The sequence below is a fragment of the Calliopsis andreniformis genome, chromosome 10, assembly GCF_051401765.1.
Source record: "Calliopsis andreniformis isolate RMS-2024a chromosome 10, iyCalAndr_principal, whole genome shotgun sequence".
Taxonomy (NCBI): Eukaryota; Metazoa; Arthropoda; class Insecta; order Hymenoptera; family Andrenidae; genus Calliopsis; species Calliopsis andreniformis.
This window is the reverse complement of record NC_135071.1, coordinates 4,900,345-4,918,172: the sequence shown is the minus strand read 5'-3', so window position 1 is coordinate 4,918,172 and position 17,828 is coordinate 4,900,345. Positions and strand designations below refer to the sequence as shown.

General features: G+C 38.4%; 1 protein-coding gene across 2 annotated transcripts in view; it reads left to right on the top strand.

The window, feature by feature from the left end:
• Positions 1–1,423: 1,423 nt before the first annotated feature.
• The window catches only part of Hcs (holocarboxylase synthetase-like protein), a 348,010-nt gene continuing 331,605 nt past the window's right edge, over positions 1,424–17,828 (top strand). For both annotated transcript variants that reach the window (XM_076386483.1, XM_076386482.1), the window contains exons 1-2: positions 1,424–1,532; positions 1,620–1,901. The gene's annotated coding sequence lies outside the window, so the exon portion shown is untranslated. The remainder of the gene's footprint in view (positions 1,533–1,619; positions 1,902–17,828) is intronic.

Genomic DNA, 17,828 nt, shown 5'->3' with positions numbered 1-17,828 from the left:
ATGCTAAGACTCTAATAACACTCATGTAAAATGACTACTCTGTACTGTGGGGTGAAATAAAGAAATTAAATAGCGTTTCAGCTGCAAATTGAGATTGTGTAACACTGACCCACACAATGTAGAATCGTGTTCGATGGCTGGAAAGCACTCAATTCTTAAAGAATAAATAGCATATTTCTATCGCAATATGCCAAAAATGCACTCGATACATTCCATTACTCATATCGCGGACATTTTAATAATACGAAGATAAAATGTAACATCTAGACATTTGCCTAGATGTCCGCGGCCTGGAAATCAAATACTTGGCGTGGCCAGGCAAGGTATTCTCAGACCGTCAATACCCACACTTTCCCTTTCGCAGGCTTTCAGATAATTTTGCAATTTTAAACTGAGACAATATGAGCATATTTTCATTATTCTGTGTTTATAAATCATTCTAAGCCCATTCATCAACACCGATACCTTCTCTCCCACAGAATATCAAATAATGTATTAATTTAAACGTGTGACAATATGAGTACATTTCCATTATTTTGCGTTTTTAAATAATTGTAAGATCATTCATCGACATCAATACCCTGCCTTTCACAGGCGTACAGTTAATTCATCAGTTTAAATAGACTTTGACACATTGCGTTCACTTTTATTAGTTTGTAGTTTTTAGTTTGACCTTGCCTAGCCACGGTGTTTCTCCTCCCGCATCCAACAATTTGAGCTCGTCGCATGCGGGGTAGTTTTGTATCCTAACAAAAACACTATCAGTGTAAAAGCATGCACCAAGTACATTTGCAAAAATCGTGGTTATTTCGCTCTTACAAAGTATCGAAATGAAATAAAGCCAAGTACACAAACCTTCTGCAGTTTATGTGAATAGTCCAGTATGCGCTGTGAAAAATTTGCTAGATAAGCATCACTTTAGCAGTCATACACAACCTAACAAAAATATTCCAGCAAAAAGATTGTCGGTGTAAAAATGTAACACTCAGACATTTGCAAAAATCATGGTTATTCTTGTTTTATTTTTGTTCAATTTCTGCATGACTCCTAAAGTGATACTTGTGATACTTGTGATACTTGTGCAAATTTTTCACAGCACACACTGGACTATTCACATAAACTATAAAAGACTTATGTACTTGGCTTTATTTCATTTCGATACTTTGTAAGTTCGAAATAACCATGATTTTTGCAAATGTACTGAGTGCTATATTTTTAGACCGACAATGTTTTTGCTGGGATACACTGATAGTGTTTTCGTGGGGATACATTGACAATATTTTTGCTGGGGTCGGAATAAATACGATTTTTGCGAATGTACTTGGTGCATGTTTTTACACTGACAGTGTTTTTGTTGGGATTTAGATTACAGAGTTGACAGTTCCACAATAGGCTACAACCAGTGTTTAAGAAATATCTAGAACGGGGACAAGATTTCTCTATTTTTTCTATTGGCTGATAGAGGCAATACTTTCGATGGTTTTCAGTTAAATTGGAAAGCCTTGAGGTGCGGCCAGAATGCAGTGAGCTGGGTATACAATATGTTTAATTCTATAACAGTTAATTGTACATATGTTATTTAATTCTGTATTATCTAATTGTTCTATATTGTCTGATAGGCTTTGCATGTGCGAAATTTAATTCTATTGGCTAGTAGACGCTCTGCTATCGTACTTTAGATCAAACATGGCTGCACCAATCAAAATGGAAACCGCCGGTTCGTCACTTGTATTAGAGGCTGCTGCCAATTTCTTGTAACACAGGGACGTTACATCAAAGAAACAATATTTGTGGAAAGAGTGTTATTAAGTACTTTAATTTCATAAAACAATAGTTTACTATTGTTGATATCTATACTTTTATTTCTAACTTTATGGTTAGAAAATAATATTTATAAATAGGTATGTCATACTTTACATTTATTCCCCTTAAAATTATTCGTTTGTATCGATTTGCTTAGATTTGTATGAAATCAATAGTTACAACTATTTACACATTTAATAAATGTTACTGTGTACAACATTTATCACAGTATTAATGTAATAAATGTTTATTATAACAGAATTTTGTTCAACGGGACATTCTTTTTCGAACTTTTTGCGTAGGGTTCGAAATTACATGTTATGTGTTTAGCTTTTTAGGTTAAGTTTAATGTTGCATAGCATGACAGTTTAGTTGTTACTTTCAAGTTTATTTTATGTATTAAATATTTGTATTGTTATGTAAATATATAAATTAATAAAATCATTGAAGCTTATGTAAATGTAATTATTGAAGGTATTTACATATATACGTTTCTGTTGTGATTTTCTTTTAACCTTTATTTGTTGAATTATTCATATAAAATTTGAATGAAAAATGAAGATAATTTATTTTTTACATTAATTTTAATATTTGGTTTCCTTAGTCAAATTTTGTACTGATACATTTACATGAGTAAAATGCCATTTGTCTACAGGTAAGAGAGAATTTAAATGGTGATTCTGAACTTCATAATAATATGAAAATCAGAAGTAACAAAATGATATTTAATCCGTTGTTTGTTAATAATAAGCATTTAAGAAAAATAGTGATTATCAGATAATCATATTATTACACTATCATAATTCACTAATTTTCTTCAAAATTTAAAAGGACATTTGTTTCACATATATGTTGTAGAATTTTGATTTATAATCTGGCTGTGATAATCAATGACCTTGGTCTATTGCTCATTGTTATGAGCTTTACATTGATAATAATGCCATTAGATTTGTCAAGTTTCACATGCATATTATTAATTTTGAAATATATATAATTAATAAACTGTAATTTCATTATTTTTGATTTTCGTTTCACTTTAATGTTTAGAATCATTTTTTAACTTTTTTCATACCTGTAACTAAACACCTTGCACAATAAAAATGTAAAGGTAATATGCATTAATGTGTTAGAAAATAGGATTATGTTCTATATTTCAACTCCAACAATGTGTTTATGTCTTTCATAGCCTTTCATTTCTTCAAATTAATATTGATTGAATTATTGAATTATTAATATTGATTGTTTAAAGCATTAATACTCTATAATCTCCCATTCATTGTGATAAATAATTTTTTATTGAAAAAACAAATTCTACTATATTTTATAATGATTTCATGGAAAAAGTAATTTATGACAATAAAATGATAAAAAATTGTATAAAATGTAATGTTACATAGACAATCTTATTATAAACTTGTAAATTTTAAATAATCTATAAGAGCTATTATTCAAGAAACATTGTCAGTTTGATATATTACAAATATTTAGTAAAATATTGATGTAAATGTTGACAGTTATATTGAAGCAATGTATGTAGACAGCGTATATAGACAGCGTGTATAGCATAGATACATTTCTTAATATTGCAAGTAGTAAAATCTACTTGTTTGGATTCTTAGGAAAGAAATTCTCATAAACCATTATACCATATTATTGTACATGTTTGACATACATTCTAACAAGTTAGTTGTTAAATACATTCTAACAATTCAGTTAAAACTAAAATACTTACAAATAACATATTTTTACGTCAGAAATTAGATTTTAGCTTTTATTTTCTTTAGATTTAATTCAGATTTTTAGTTAGACAATTATATTTTTAATTGTATAAATATTGTATTGAAATAATGTATTGAATTTCTTGAGTAACACAATCAGCAGTATTAATTCCATCAGTAATAGTACATTTTTACCTGCAGAAATATTGTCCAAATAGAAATGAGAGGTATATCATTAGGAAACTTCCATTGTATATGTTAAATGGATTATGAGCTTTTTATAATTATTGGAAAATAATTTAGATAAACTTTTCTAAACAGGTCTGTAGTTTAGTGTGTATTATATGCATTTACAATGCATGCATTAGTGTTGAAAGGTTAAAAAGAATACTTTATTCAGTCTTTGTTATTCTACATAAGTTGTGTATTTATTAATGGTTATCTAATGCTCAGTGTGTTTATTTTTAACTATGAAAAATGTATGTAATTTTAAACAATTTTAAAAATGAAGAGAGATTTTATTACGTATTCCATGCATATAATAAAAGTTGTAGTTTTAGGCTTTTTTTTTAACTACTTATAAGCAGTGCAGGATATAATATTAACAGGTCTTTCCTTAAAATATATTGTATTGTGTATATTTTCAAAGTAATTAACATACAGTGTGGTCAACTAATGTTCACCACTTTAAATACTTTTATCTTTAGAGATATGGAAAAATTGTATTTACAAAAGTTATATGGTACGCAGGGACCTGTAACATTCAAGTACTAATTCTTTTTTTTAGTAGGGTGTTTTTGGAGATTTCAAGATCATTTCTATGTTTTTAACTGGAATGTTATACTTTTTTATTCCCAGTAAAATAGCGGGTTTTCAGATGATTCTAACAAACGCTCATGCGAGGTCGTTCGCTAATAAATGATAGAGTAAAGCAAGGAAATTGACGTTATAAGAGATGCCCAAAGTGACGACGCTGGTCATTTTCGTCGTAGCTCATGCATGTAAACAAGTGAAAATCTATCGGCAGACTAAAACGTCGATACTTTTCTCTACATAAATAAAATGAAAGGAGGTTCCACCACACTTGATTTCTTGTTATGGGGAATGTTAATAAATATTGCATCGAATCACGAGCATCAAGCTTTATATCACTTCACGACAGATTGAACAAAAATTTCACTCATATCGTGCAAGCATTCATCATGAATTACACAGACTTTTAAAACTGCGTTATTTTTGTGAGTGGATACAGCATCAAATGCATATCAAGAGACGCGGTAGCGTCTCGACGCCAAGTACATGAACCGTCACTACCACGTATTTTTTTTTTTAACACCAAGTATTTTTATTTCGAAAGCCGGGCATTCCAACCTTATATGAAACTTATTTCGTTAGTACCTTGACAGGTTTGCAATATTCTTTCAATTTAAAGGCATTTTTATGATTTAAGCCGAATATGAGCTTTCGAATGAGACCAATTTCAATTAAATTGGTTTACGTATAATAGAGATATCGTAATATTGCTTCAAGGGTCACATAACAACTTCAAGATTTTTATTCTCTTCCGCTTTGAAAATTCATCCGAGTTTTCGACATAATTAAAAAAGAATTAACACAATTTTTGTTCGTCGACTGTTCACACTATTCGGCGAGACTCGTTGCCCATCATTATATAATGTATAAGATAACCTGCCAATTGTTAAGTAAGGTAAGTTGTTGAATTTTGAAATGCCACGTGTTTATACATCATTAAACTATTTTTTAATTTGTGTTCTTTATTCTAAACTGTGTATTTTCTGAATTTATAATAAATTTAACTCAGTTAAGAGCCAATGTGTCAAACTTGAAATATTTGAATCGTCACATCTTTTTATACCATCAAATTATTTCTAATTTCTAATTAAACTGTGTTTTATGAATTAATAGAAAATTGTACTCAATTGGAAGACAAAGTTCCAATCGATCTACTCTGTTACGAGATGGGATAGATATATTTCCAAAGAATATAGTGGTTGAATTGTTACTTGATACAACGGACGAAATTGATGCGAGATCAGTGAGCCGTTGGGATTATTGTTGACAAGGACGAACCTGATGTAATATCAGGGAGCATCTGATGATAGATGTGCTTGCGAACGAAACTGATCTGTGACCAGTAAGCTGCAGGCATGTGAATTTCGTGGACGCATCTGATGCGTAATTAGGGAGTCACTAGGATCAGATTCACAGACGAACTCAAAATAAATTGAGGTGCTGTGAAGGGCCTAGGGTAGTCACGTGACTTTTCGAGATTTCTTGGTCGATATCTGTTGTTACAGTTTTCTTTACAGAAATAATATTATCTACAGACATGTGGCTGCCTAATGAATGCGAGGTGGAGCCACATTGTGATTCGCCCTCCATTATATACCTACTGCACGAGCCGTATGAACGTGAATTCGGCCCTTCGGATCACTTCGGATAGCTTCGGAAAGACGAGAGAGAAGCAAATGTTAAATCTTACTCTCGCGTTTCTAAAACGCTATTATGGTTTGGTCCAAGTCGCCCGCAAGCGGCATTGAGCGGCACGAGTCACTCGCGAAATATTTCGAGTGGAAACTCTGGTTTGATTTGCAAAACTAAATCAGTTTAATAAAAATTACTTTTCGAGTTTATGTAACTTGAATGTAAAAGATGATATACTTACAAGTTTTACACTTTCTACGTTCTTGATACCAGCCTTTAAAAAAACAATTAAAACAAGTTCATGATGATTTCCTATTAATTTACTTACAAACAATAAGAGCAAAAGGATTTTACTTACCTGTTTGTATATGTGGCGAATTATTTCCAAATGGTTTTTCCTCCGGGTTAGGTCTGGGTTAGGGGGCCGAACTGGTTGTGAAGGTTCGAGGCAAGGCTTGCCGATATTTGGCGTTTAAGCAGCCGCGCCCCAGGGTTGTGTACCATCTAAGGGATGGGTGACCAGTGGAAAAAAAAACCTGTCCGCAAGGACATGGGGAATTCTTAACGAATTTACCTTCCTGAAAATGGAAGAAGTACAGAGGCCGGAGAAGGGTGGTTGTTACACCCTATCTCAGCACTGTAATGATCTCAAACTGAGCTACGAATTCTGGAGATTGGAAGTCTTCAAGGCACTAGGCAGGAAAAGGGAGAGGAGGGGTGCTTAGAGTAAAATCACGCGAGAGGGAGAGAGGTAGAGGGTGAGGGGGTTTACCGACATCGTGGGGTGAAGGGGATTTAGATTTGCTATTCGTCAAAGGGAGGGGGGGAGCTTTCGCGTCTCTGGGCATAAAGGGGGGAGGGAGGGTAGATTTCGGGAAAAGAGACGCGTCAAAAACACTGACGGAACTGATATTGTCGATAGTTCGATCGAAAGACTTTGAAAGTCATCTGATCGATGAGACAATTTCGGTGAAATTCAGTTGGCTCGACAACGGAGAGGGTGGTGGGAAGATTAATCAGGGGGGGGGGGGGGGGGGGGGGGAGGTACCAGGATAGCTGGTCCTAGGTCGCGAGGGAATGAAGTTTGCAGTAGTTTAGGGAAGACTTCCGATCGAGGATAGATTCGTAGCGATTCGACGAAAGTCGAGTTCGATTCCTTCGCAGGAATCGGTTGCGTCTGAGGAGCCGTTTCGCCCAACGTCATAAACTACGTAGCTACAATTAGGGAGGAACCCCATGGTACGGCTCCGATGAAGACGTACCTCCGGCCAAAGGCACACCCTGCATAGGCTCGGGCCAGTAAAACAGGGGTGATCTGGAGGCTGGGGAACGAGGGTAGGAACGGGTTATCGCCACCTCGAAGTCGGACGTACCAAGTCTGATAGTGGCCTGGGAGTCACACCGGTGATCACTTCCCCCGTTAGAACTCGCGCAATAATCGCGCGCGCAATAGGTCTGAGTTAGAAAAACGTTGGTTATAGCCTATTATGGAAGTATCAATTTTGTAACCTAAACAAGTGCGAATGAGTCGACTTTTCTTAATAATTATTTGCATCGTCATCGCACAAAATTATTAGTTGTTGAATGTCTGTGGACTGTTTATTTGGCTTCATTTGAAGTTTTCGCTCCATTCTCCATGACATTTAAAAAATATGAATGTAATAATAGCTGGAACAGTGCATAAGGGTTAATGTGCGTAGTTAACACTTTGCCGGCCGCACTGTTTTTAAACATTTCTTCGCTTGGCACCGGCACCACTAACTCTGTTATTTCGCTTGTCGCCGGCTGTTTTTGAGGTTATTGGGAGATGATAAATTTCAAGTTGTTCTAATCTCATCGGTAGTTTTCACGAGTTTTCAATCCGCCTCATCTATTTTTATGAAAATGTACATATGTAAATAAATGTAAAATTTTTTTGAATTATATATTTTTTTAATTACATTTTCTTTGGTACTTACTTAGTATTTCTCTCTTAAATGATACGAAGCAAAACAATCTCCAAGATGTAATGCAACACCGCACGTCTTGCACATCAAATTTGTTGCCTTTCTTTTCTTTTTTTTTTTTGGTACATACATGACACATTCTTCGTTTTCGCTTATTGGTTGCGGAAATGAGTACTAGCTGGTGTTGCCTCAGGTCACAAGAAAGTCTGTCGATTGCTTTATGATGGGACGCTCGCGATGTAGAAGCGACCTCCAAGTTTTGCTCAGGTACAGTTACTTGATCTTTTATCCAGGATTCAGACACTTTCAATAGAAAATCATGAAAACGGAGACTTTCGTGTTCTGTATGGAAATGTTGAAATGTCCTGAATGCATTAAACAGTGCGCAATTAAATAGGTGCATGCAAACCTTTTTTGACCATTTTATCGTTTTTCTGTATACGGGATAGTAACTGAGATATTGGTCTGCTCGCTCCACTCCCTTCATGTATTTATTGTAGTCTAATATGCTTTCAGGTTTTTTTATTGGACAATTGGTTTCCCTGCATTTTTTTTTAGTATCAATTAAAGTGGCATAATGTATTGTAGAGATCAACTGTATCATTTTGATTTTCGAAGCTCTTCATAACTGTGCCAGTACATCACCTTCTCGTCGATGGCAGGCTTCAAACACATCGAGTTTTGAAACGAATATATTTGAAATGAGGAAATATATCCCGTATTGGAATCATATAACATCCGAATATGTATGCCATATTTTGTAATTTTTGATGGCTTGTAAACTTTAAAATTCAGTCGTCCACGCCATGGTATCATTCCTTCGTCAATCGAGATGTTTTGTCCAAGGCCAAAATTTTCTTCAAACTTTTTCGAAAAATAATCAATTATCGGTTGCACTTTAAAAAGTCTGCCGGCATTATCCGGTTTATCATTATTATTGGAAAAATGCAGATATGATAATATTTGCCTAAATCTATTTGTGGGTCATCGTTTTGCGAAATATGGGAGTTTCTATTAACGGATTCGTTGACCAATAATCATCTATTTTTGCTTTTTTTACAATTCTCATTGTGACCACGCTGTTGCGTGGTCGCCGGGGGGGAGCGAGGAAGAAGGTGCCGCCTCAGTTGGGCGCCGGGTTCGTTGTAGCGAATGAAGAGAGTCAGTTATATCTCGGTTGCGAACAATCCTTTATTGTCGTTCGTGGAACGCGCGGCGTGAGGCCGGGTGCCTCTCGTGCGGAACGCGGTGTAGGAGCCGCTGCTCCTTCTACGCGGTCGGGTGGGGAGTCGCGCTCCCCGCTTAGTCGCTCGGGTCGGGAGTCGTAGCTCCCCGGCTAGACGGTCGCTGTCGGTTGGGAGCCGCTGCTCCCTTCGGTACGCGGTGGGGGAATCGTGTGTTCCCAACGGCGGTGTCGGCGGGTGTTGGGAGCCGCTGCTCTACTCGGTATCTATAATACGCAGGGGAGTAGGATCATCGGGATCGGAGTCGGGGATTGGCGCTACAAGCCACGGCGGCTACGCCACCCGTTGACCTTGGCCGAAGGGTCCGTCGCCTGTGTTCACCGGGCTACGCCACGGGTGAGGCACAGAGACCCAAGGTTGGTGACGCGGAGAGATAACTTTCCCGTCGAGGATCATGGTTATTACCACAAGGAGCGGTTAAGGCACCACCTCCAAGGGTCCGTTGGAGGACTGAGGACAGTCGGTTACAAAAAGAGAGAACCAGCTTGTGCGCTATCACGGGATTGCTCGCTGTTTACACGCTCGGTGGCTGGAACGCTCTATCTCCCGGTCCGGTTTGCCTGCTTTATATTCCCGCGGTGTCGCGATTTCACTCGCGAGATCGCGGGATTCCGCGGTGGCCGCCTCGCGGTCTGAACTATGTCCGCCTGAGGCGGTCTCGAGTGGGGAGTTCGCGGTCTCTCTTATTCGTTACACCATAAGGATAGCAAGCCCAAACCATTTTCTAAGTTCAGTTGCCGTAACGCTGACAAATTTGGCACTCTTTTTACCTATTTTCCTTCTGTGGCAATTCTGACCATAATACTTGTTTGTTTCGCTGCTGATATGTTTGAATAAATCCTTCCCAGTAAATAATTTGACGATGTTCTTGACGCTCTGTGCTTCTTCGGGAAAAATGTTTGGGCCCGGAAACCCTTCAAATTCCTCGTTGGTCCTCGGTAAATCGGTACCTGACCACGGTACATTATCGTCTTCTTCTGATTCATCAGAATCACTTGGCAACCCTACCGTTCGCCGAATTCTTCTTGTAAGAACTTCACTGTCTGAAGATTCTGCTTCACTTTCATTTGTAGGATCTGCAATGTTTTCTTCCCAATCCGCAATGTCGATTGGAACGTCGGACAAGTCGTCTGCGCATTCCTTGTAAATAACAGTGTCTTCTCCTTCGTCTGCCATGATAAATGGGTACAAGTACTTAAAACGAAAAAGCACTTGCTGAAGTATGTAACTTATTCCACGTAAAGCTGTACAGCTTTATGCTAAAAATACTGTACCTAGGCGGTACGGAACAAAAGCAACAACAGAACCGCACAGATCAATCACTTATCATTCAAGAGAATGATAAGGATACTAAAGTGTTGTCGTCGGCCACTGGACGATATCGTGCGCACGACATCATTGCAGTGCTCCCGGCCGTCAGGCAATACTTTGCGAAGGTCACCACTGTGGTGTCACCGGCCGTCGAGCGATACTTTGCGAAGGTCACCACTGTGGTGTCGCCGGCCGTCGAGCGATACTTTGTGAAGGTCACCACTGTAGTGTCGCCGGACGTCATAGTGTTAATAATGCTTTGGATGTAGCAATATGATGAAATAATGAGTGGTAACAATGATGCAATAATTTAATAACCCACTAACATACAAATGAGATGATGAAGCACCATATTGTTTAGTCGTGAAGAGCGGTAGAATGGGTTATTCAGTCTCTTGGTTTGTTGGTTGCATTGTTACATTAGGAATCCTGTGAAGTTATTGTCTCTTCTATGTTTTAACTTGTTCATAACAAATATCTTCCCTAAGGCATAGAAGTTGACTCTTGTTACTTCCCTATTTAAGAGTGAAGACAGTCTTTTTGTTTCTACTTGTGGATTGACAGGTGGACAAGGTCTTACGTCGGGAATATTGGAGAACATAATTTCTCATTAATTATCATTTTTTATTAAGGGATGTGCTAACTGAGGAACAATACGGTTCTGTGGCTGGCTGCTCGCCTGTGGGCTGTTTGATAAATTATAGTCAGTCCATTATACATGCCACTGAATCGGGACATCGAGTTGATACAATATTTAGTTCCAGAGAGGCTCCTATCTTTCATTCTATATTATTTCCTGGATTGTCCGCTGTCAACTTTAATTGTCTCTCCATTCATTGAATCTCAAGTTTTGTAATAGGTAGATCTCAAATAGCAGAATTTAGTAATAAGTACAGTTAAAGAATTTCAGTTGGACTTGAAATGTCCCTCAAGGATTACATTGTTGGACCTGTACTGTTCAATTTATTTCAGCGATAGTAGCCCTATAGGACTGTTACTAATATCAAGTTTTTCCTTTATAAGGATGACTTAAGGATCTTTTGCACTGTTGTAAATGGACATGACACTATTCTGCTTTTGAACTTGGAAAAAGTAGAGTCGTGAAAACTATCTTGGATTCAATATATTCAAGTGTCTTGTGGTCGACTATTGCCAGTATTCCTTCTTTGGATACCATAATTACCTCCTATTTATTTTTTAATGATCACTATTAAAAAATAGGCAATTCGGTTTTCTACACAGTTGAATTTGTTCATCTTTTCTCTGTACTCCTTGCCATAAGCGGTTTGCGCTTCGCCCCTGGTAGCTGTCATACAGATGCACCTGCTTGTGTGTGGATGTTGAGAAACGAGTGGGCGGGCCACGTTTCGGACAGTCTAGAATTGGCTAGGGTGCGGAGGGGAAGGGAGGATGATGGTGGCGTATTGTCCCGTGCTGAACACACTAGTAGCTTGAGGTTGCTCCTACTTCCTACCTGCTGCTGCGCATGGTCCGGGGCCCGGGCCCTTTCGAGCTTTGTCCCCCGCTAACTCTCTTCAATCTGCATCCGCTTTCGTTCCGTATACTCTAATTATTTCCAAAGGACTTCTCGTGAGACACGAATAGTAGATTACCTCTTCTACCCGAGTCATTCAGTTGAGTGCGAGGGAAAAATCCGGATGAAGGGAGAAAATGTGTCTGAAGTAAGCGTAGGGCTATGCAGTCGGTGTCGGAGTCAGAGTTCGAGTTAGAATCAGAATTTGGAAGTAATTTCTGATCACTCGAATCAGAGTTGGAGACGAAAAAATATATTGACACAAAATCAGAAATGTCCTGAAAATAAGCGACTAATTTTCTTTACGCATACATAATTAACAGTTGCAATTTAATTTATAAAACACAAACGAACTGTACGTCCAAATGACTTCAAACGCGTCACGTTACGTGATATGAATGCAAGAATCGATGATGTTGTTTCTGATCCCTTCGCTTAGATATCTTCAAATATCTTTTCAAATATCTGTTCCGTAGACGTCAGGAAACGTCTACAAGACGTCGTTTGGATATCGCTAAACATGTTTTGAACATGTCTCCTAGATATCGTATAGAATCATTATCGTCGTGATATTGCTGGATAGATACTTTCTCGACTTGTCTTTTTTTTCTGCTGGCGTATTGTTGCGTCTGAGACGCGGCGCGTTTGACTGAGAAGCAAGTTTCTTTCATTAATGTTGTTTTTTGTTGTTCGTTTCGTAACATGGGTGGCGGTTTTCTATTAATTTTAATTTGTCACCAGTTCTCGTTAAATTTGTATGTAAATGGATGAGCGGTGCGTGAACAATGTCAAAATGAATTGTCAATCCTAGAATCCCCGTTTGGCAGCACAATAAACACGGAACGGACGAGAAGGGATTTCCTCCTTCCACGAAATGACATTACTAGTAAACATTTCTGAAATGTTCAGGTTTTGGGTTCTGAGGGGGGATTAGGAGCGGATCCTCGCGGTGTTCGGCATTTCGTTTCGAGTTTTCGGATCGATCAAGTCAGTTAGTACAAGTTCATTCGTTGCTTAAAACGGTTCAACCAATCTAAGTTTACGCGATCGTGTCATCGAGGTTCGTGCATTCAACTCATTCGATAACAGACATTCACAGAGTTCTCACATTCGATCGATCTACCAATCATACATTCAAACAGTTCGCACATTCAATCGATCTATCAATCATACATTCAAACAGTTCGTACATTCGAATCGAACTATCGATCATACATTCTAACAGTTCTTCCATTCAAATCGAACTAATCAATCATACATAAGTTCGTACATTCAAATCTAGCTACTCACGTACACATTCCAACAATTTGTACATTCGAAGTCAATTTCTTTCATTCTTCAATAATTCCATTAATTCATTCTGTAAATCAATCACCCAAAATTAATTTAGCGGGTGACATCTCGGGCTTGCATTCATTTCCAGATTTAAAAAAAGGTATCGGGTCCGAGAAACACGTATAATGTTTTTTTGTATTTGCAGACATTTTGTCGGTTTGGACTTTTCGTCCAAAGTTTATTCGTTTGTCTGTCGTTTGCCTCCGATGAATTTAGCAATAATATTATTAAATGTTTCGACGGAATTATTGTTCAGAGTGTGCAGCAAACTTTCAGCCTGAACGAAGAGTGGCTGCATCGCCTCCTTAATGCTCTGATAAATGTCTGCTTCTTTCAGCTGTGGAACATAGTGGATTCCGTTGGAGTCAGAGTATTTGTCGCAAAAATATGCCAACCTCTGACACTTATTGTGTTTACCAAAAACGTGGCTCGACACATTTCTCAAATTTACCTTCAAATTTTTTATTTGATCGACGAGACTTATCTTCTCCTTGAATCGGTATTCTGCAGCTTTGCGTATACCCGTGCGCAAGCGGAGGGCATTCTGTTTGACGATGCCTCTTAGTTCCTTGTATCGACCTTTTGCAACGATTTCGTTTATCTTTCTACCGAAATTGCGTAAAAGATGATTGGTGTATTCAATTTTCCGTACATGCACCATGTACCCTTTGTAAGGATCATTATCCAATATCTTTTTGTATACACTGCTGTCACCATCGGCAACTAATATTGCATATATTAGGTCGAGCATTTCTACGCTACAGTTGAAGCCTTCCACAATAGCAGCATTTTCCATTCCAGTTGAACTCTGATTACAACCCTACTTTTTGAAACAGCGATGCTCGCGCGCTTCTTCCTTCTTCTTAGCTGCTCGTTGACAGATCATAAAGAATTTATTCTTCACGTTGATACACAATACTTTTTTTGTATGGTACCCAACGATGGCCCCGACACCAGAAAGAGATTGTGATCACCACCGTGGAATGATCTTTTCATCCAACTGCCATCTGCGACAACTGTGATTCACGGTACATTAGAACCCGGGTATACATCGCCTCTTGCTATGGCCAGTTGTCTCTCCTCTTTTCCTGCATCGAAGGCATTGATTAACTCATCTTGACATTTGTCGTATAGTCTTCTGGACATACACGACACGTTTATGCCAGACATTTTCTTTTTCAATTGATTATATCCACCGCCTGTCAGCATTGTCACGGAAACAGCGCTGCGATTTATATCTATAGTGGCATCAGTCTTTTGCAAACATGATATGCGCTCTTGATGATTTCACATTTGACACTGTACATTATAGACTTTCTCTAATCCGTTTTGTTGATGTCCAACTATTTTTAAATGTTCGATGCCACTACTGATATTTGAATGTTTTCCGAGCTGTATTATTTGGCTGAAAACATATGGAAAGTCGACAAAGTCTATCCCTTGTGACATTGGTCGATCTAACTGTTGTGGTTTTTCTCTATCTACCAACCAGTTCCTCTTGGAATCAATGTCACTTCGAACATCTTCACTTATTTCTTCATTGCTTTCTCTTGCGGAAGGCTGCCAAGACTCTTCCGGCACTGGCGAAATTCTTTCACTATTCAGTTGATCTTCTTGTTCCATATCTTCTATATCTATATCTTCCAAGTCGTCTTCTTCTATGATTTCTTCTATAATTTCGACGTCTTCGGGATTTCCAATGTTTTCTTCATGTCTTGCATGAAAATCAGCTATAGTGGATGTACTTGGGAATATTTCACCGGACGCACCTGTACCAGTACTTGTTTGGATTATGTTACGAGTATCCTGACGGAGTTGTATGTTGCTGGTATCGTCTTGTTGATATTGCCTTATTAGGAGGCAAGCTGCATCCTTTAGTTGTCGTCTGTACGTAAAATATATGAAATATGCAGTAGAAAAAAGACAGGCATAGTAAAAATCATGTACAATTGAGTAGCTATTTGGAAGAAAGACCTTTCTCGAGATAAGCCTTTGTTCCGATTATCACACTTTTAGAATCCGAAAATCGTATTATATACGTCCTCAAATTACCAATGTTATACTATGAATCAACTAAAGTACGAAAGTGTTAAACGAAAAAAGAGACTTTCTCGTGATAGCCAATAAATTTTCCCCCCTATACCATGCAAATTTCATGTAAACAGTTTTTTTTATATCTTAAACAATTTAGGAAATAATGGACTGTACAGTGTACGCGGGACACCCTGTATGCATACATAGGTGGTAACGCGCTAGGTTACGAGCTAGCGATGCGAAGCGCGACGCGAGCTGAACATGACCGATTGTTACTCGAAATCGCGACAGCTAATCGACGGTATTGAGATATTTCAATTCCCTATGCGTGTCTTTTTCTTTTTTTTTTAAAACCCTCCACCACACCCCGGCATCATTCAATCCCGCGGCACGGCGATTTGCCACTCTTCATGGGATTGAAGTCGGACATCGTACCGCTACCAGGACATCATATCCGACCAAGATCCGAGTTAGATGCCTCCGTCTATACACCTTGATTACGAGAAATGGAGACGGCAAACCAGATGTTGGCGAGCCAAATCCAACTTACCTGTCCGAAAGGATATGGGGATTCTTATGAATGGCCTCCCTGAAAAACGGGAGAAGTACAGAGGCCGGAGAGGGGGAAGGTTCACACCTCTCAGCACTGTAATGACTAAAAAGCTGAAAAGCTACGAATTCTGGAGATTGGAAGTCTTCAGGTGGCAGGTAGACGGAGGGGGGCTAGAGCATAGGGAGTAAAGTCACGCGAAGGAGAAGGGGGCTATCGATACCGTGGGGTGGAGGGGTGACTAGATTTGCTGATCCGTCGGGGGGGGGGGGGGGGGGGGGGGGGCTCATCCGATAGAGGAAGCTTCAATCTAGCCCGCACTGGTCATTATTTAATCAGATTCTGTTGATGTTCAATAATATGAGTGTTCAAAGTAAAGCAAAAATCGACAAATTCAGAGCCATGAAATCTAAGCATTTTTAGCTAATTTAGAGATTGTTCTGAGTGAAATCATGACCAGCGCGGGCTAGATTGAACCTTCGTCTATCGAATGAGCCCTTTTCCAGCTCAAAACCTTCCAATATAAGGACGTAAAGCATTAGCGCGATTTGGCAGTGCTTTTTGCCAGGTTAGAGATAAAACAGAGTAAAAAACTGACAAGTTTAGTTCCGCTTGAACACACCAGGCAGCGCCTAATCAGGAGGCCCGTGCTGCCCTGAGTTGACACCCGAGTTTCGAGAATTTGACACACTACTATACATTCGACTATACGAGCTGCGTGTTTCGTTCATGTCCCACAAGAAGTCCCATGAAAAGTCATTCGGAGTGACATTGTAAGGTTCGAACAGAAAGTGAGCTCGGCGGTTCGGACAGCTTCGGCCGGCTTCGGAAAGATTCGGAAAGAAGCTTGGAAACGCTTAGGTCCAAGTCACCGGCAGGCGCAACAGGGCACACGCAGCCTTTTTGATATTATAGATATTTTCACGTTTCGACTCGGAAGGAGATGCTTCGGTGAGATCTTCAAAAATTTTTATGAAATTATGAGGGATGAGTTTAAAGATCAAACGATGACATTCTCTGTGTATTTTGTATGAAAAATTATATTAAAACAAGTTTATGTACAAGCTGATACAATCGAGAAAGAGCGATTCTACATGCAATAATAAACTAAAAATAAAGAATATAAATTGTTTATAATATTTATATGTTCTTAGGTTTGGGTTAGGTCTGGGTATATACAAAATAAAAGGAGACATTGCTAAAAATACATTAATTTAATATATTTACTTTTTAATTATAATAATTTATAATTAAATTTTCCCACCCGTTCCCGCCTCTTCCCCCCAGGCCAGGACCGTGGTTGCTGCTGCGACCCCGACTGCGGCTTCTCCCATACGTCCACTTGCGGATTTTCTTTTTAAAGTACCGAAATTACAATATGAAAAATAGACACATGTTATTCACAAAGTTTACTTCGTTCTTGAACAAAAAATGAATAGATAAATTACTTAGCGCTTTAGCATAAGATCACGTATGATCTACGTACCTTTTGTCGTCATGCCTCCTCTAAAGCTTGCATCGACTCCGGCGTCGGCATCGGAGTCGGCGTTGGTATCGGCGTCGGCGTCGGCGTCGGGGTCGCAGTTGGGGTCGCAGCAGCAACCGCGGTCCTGGCCTGGGGGGAAGAGGCGGGAACGGGTGGGAAAATTTAATTATAAATTATTATAATTAAAAAGTAAATATATTAAATTAATGTATTTTTAGCAATGTCTCCTTTTATTTTGTATATACCCAGACCTAACCCAGACCTAAGAACATATAAATATCATAAACAATTTATATTCTTTATTTTTAGTTTATTATTGCATGTAGAATCGCTCTTTCTCGATTGTATCAGCTTGTACATAAACTTGTTTTAATTTAATTTTTCATACAAAATACACAGAGAATGTCATCGTTTGATCTTTA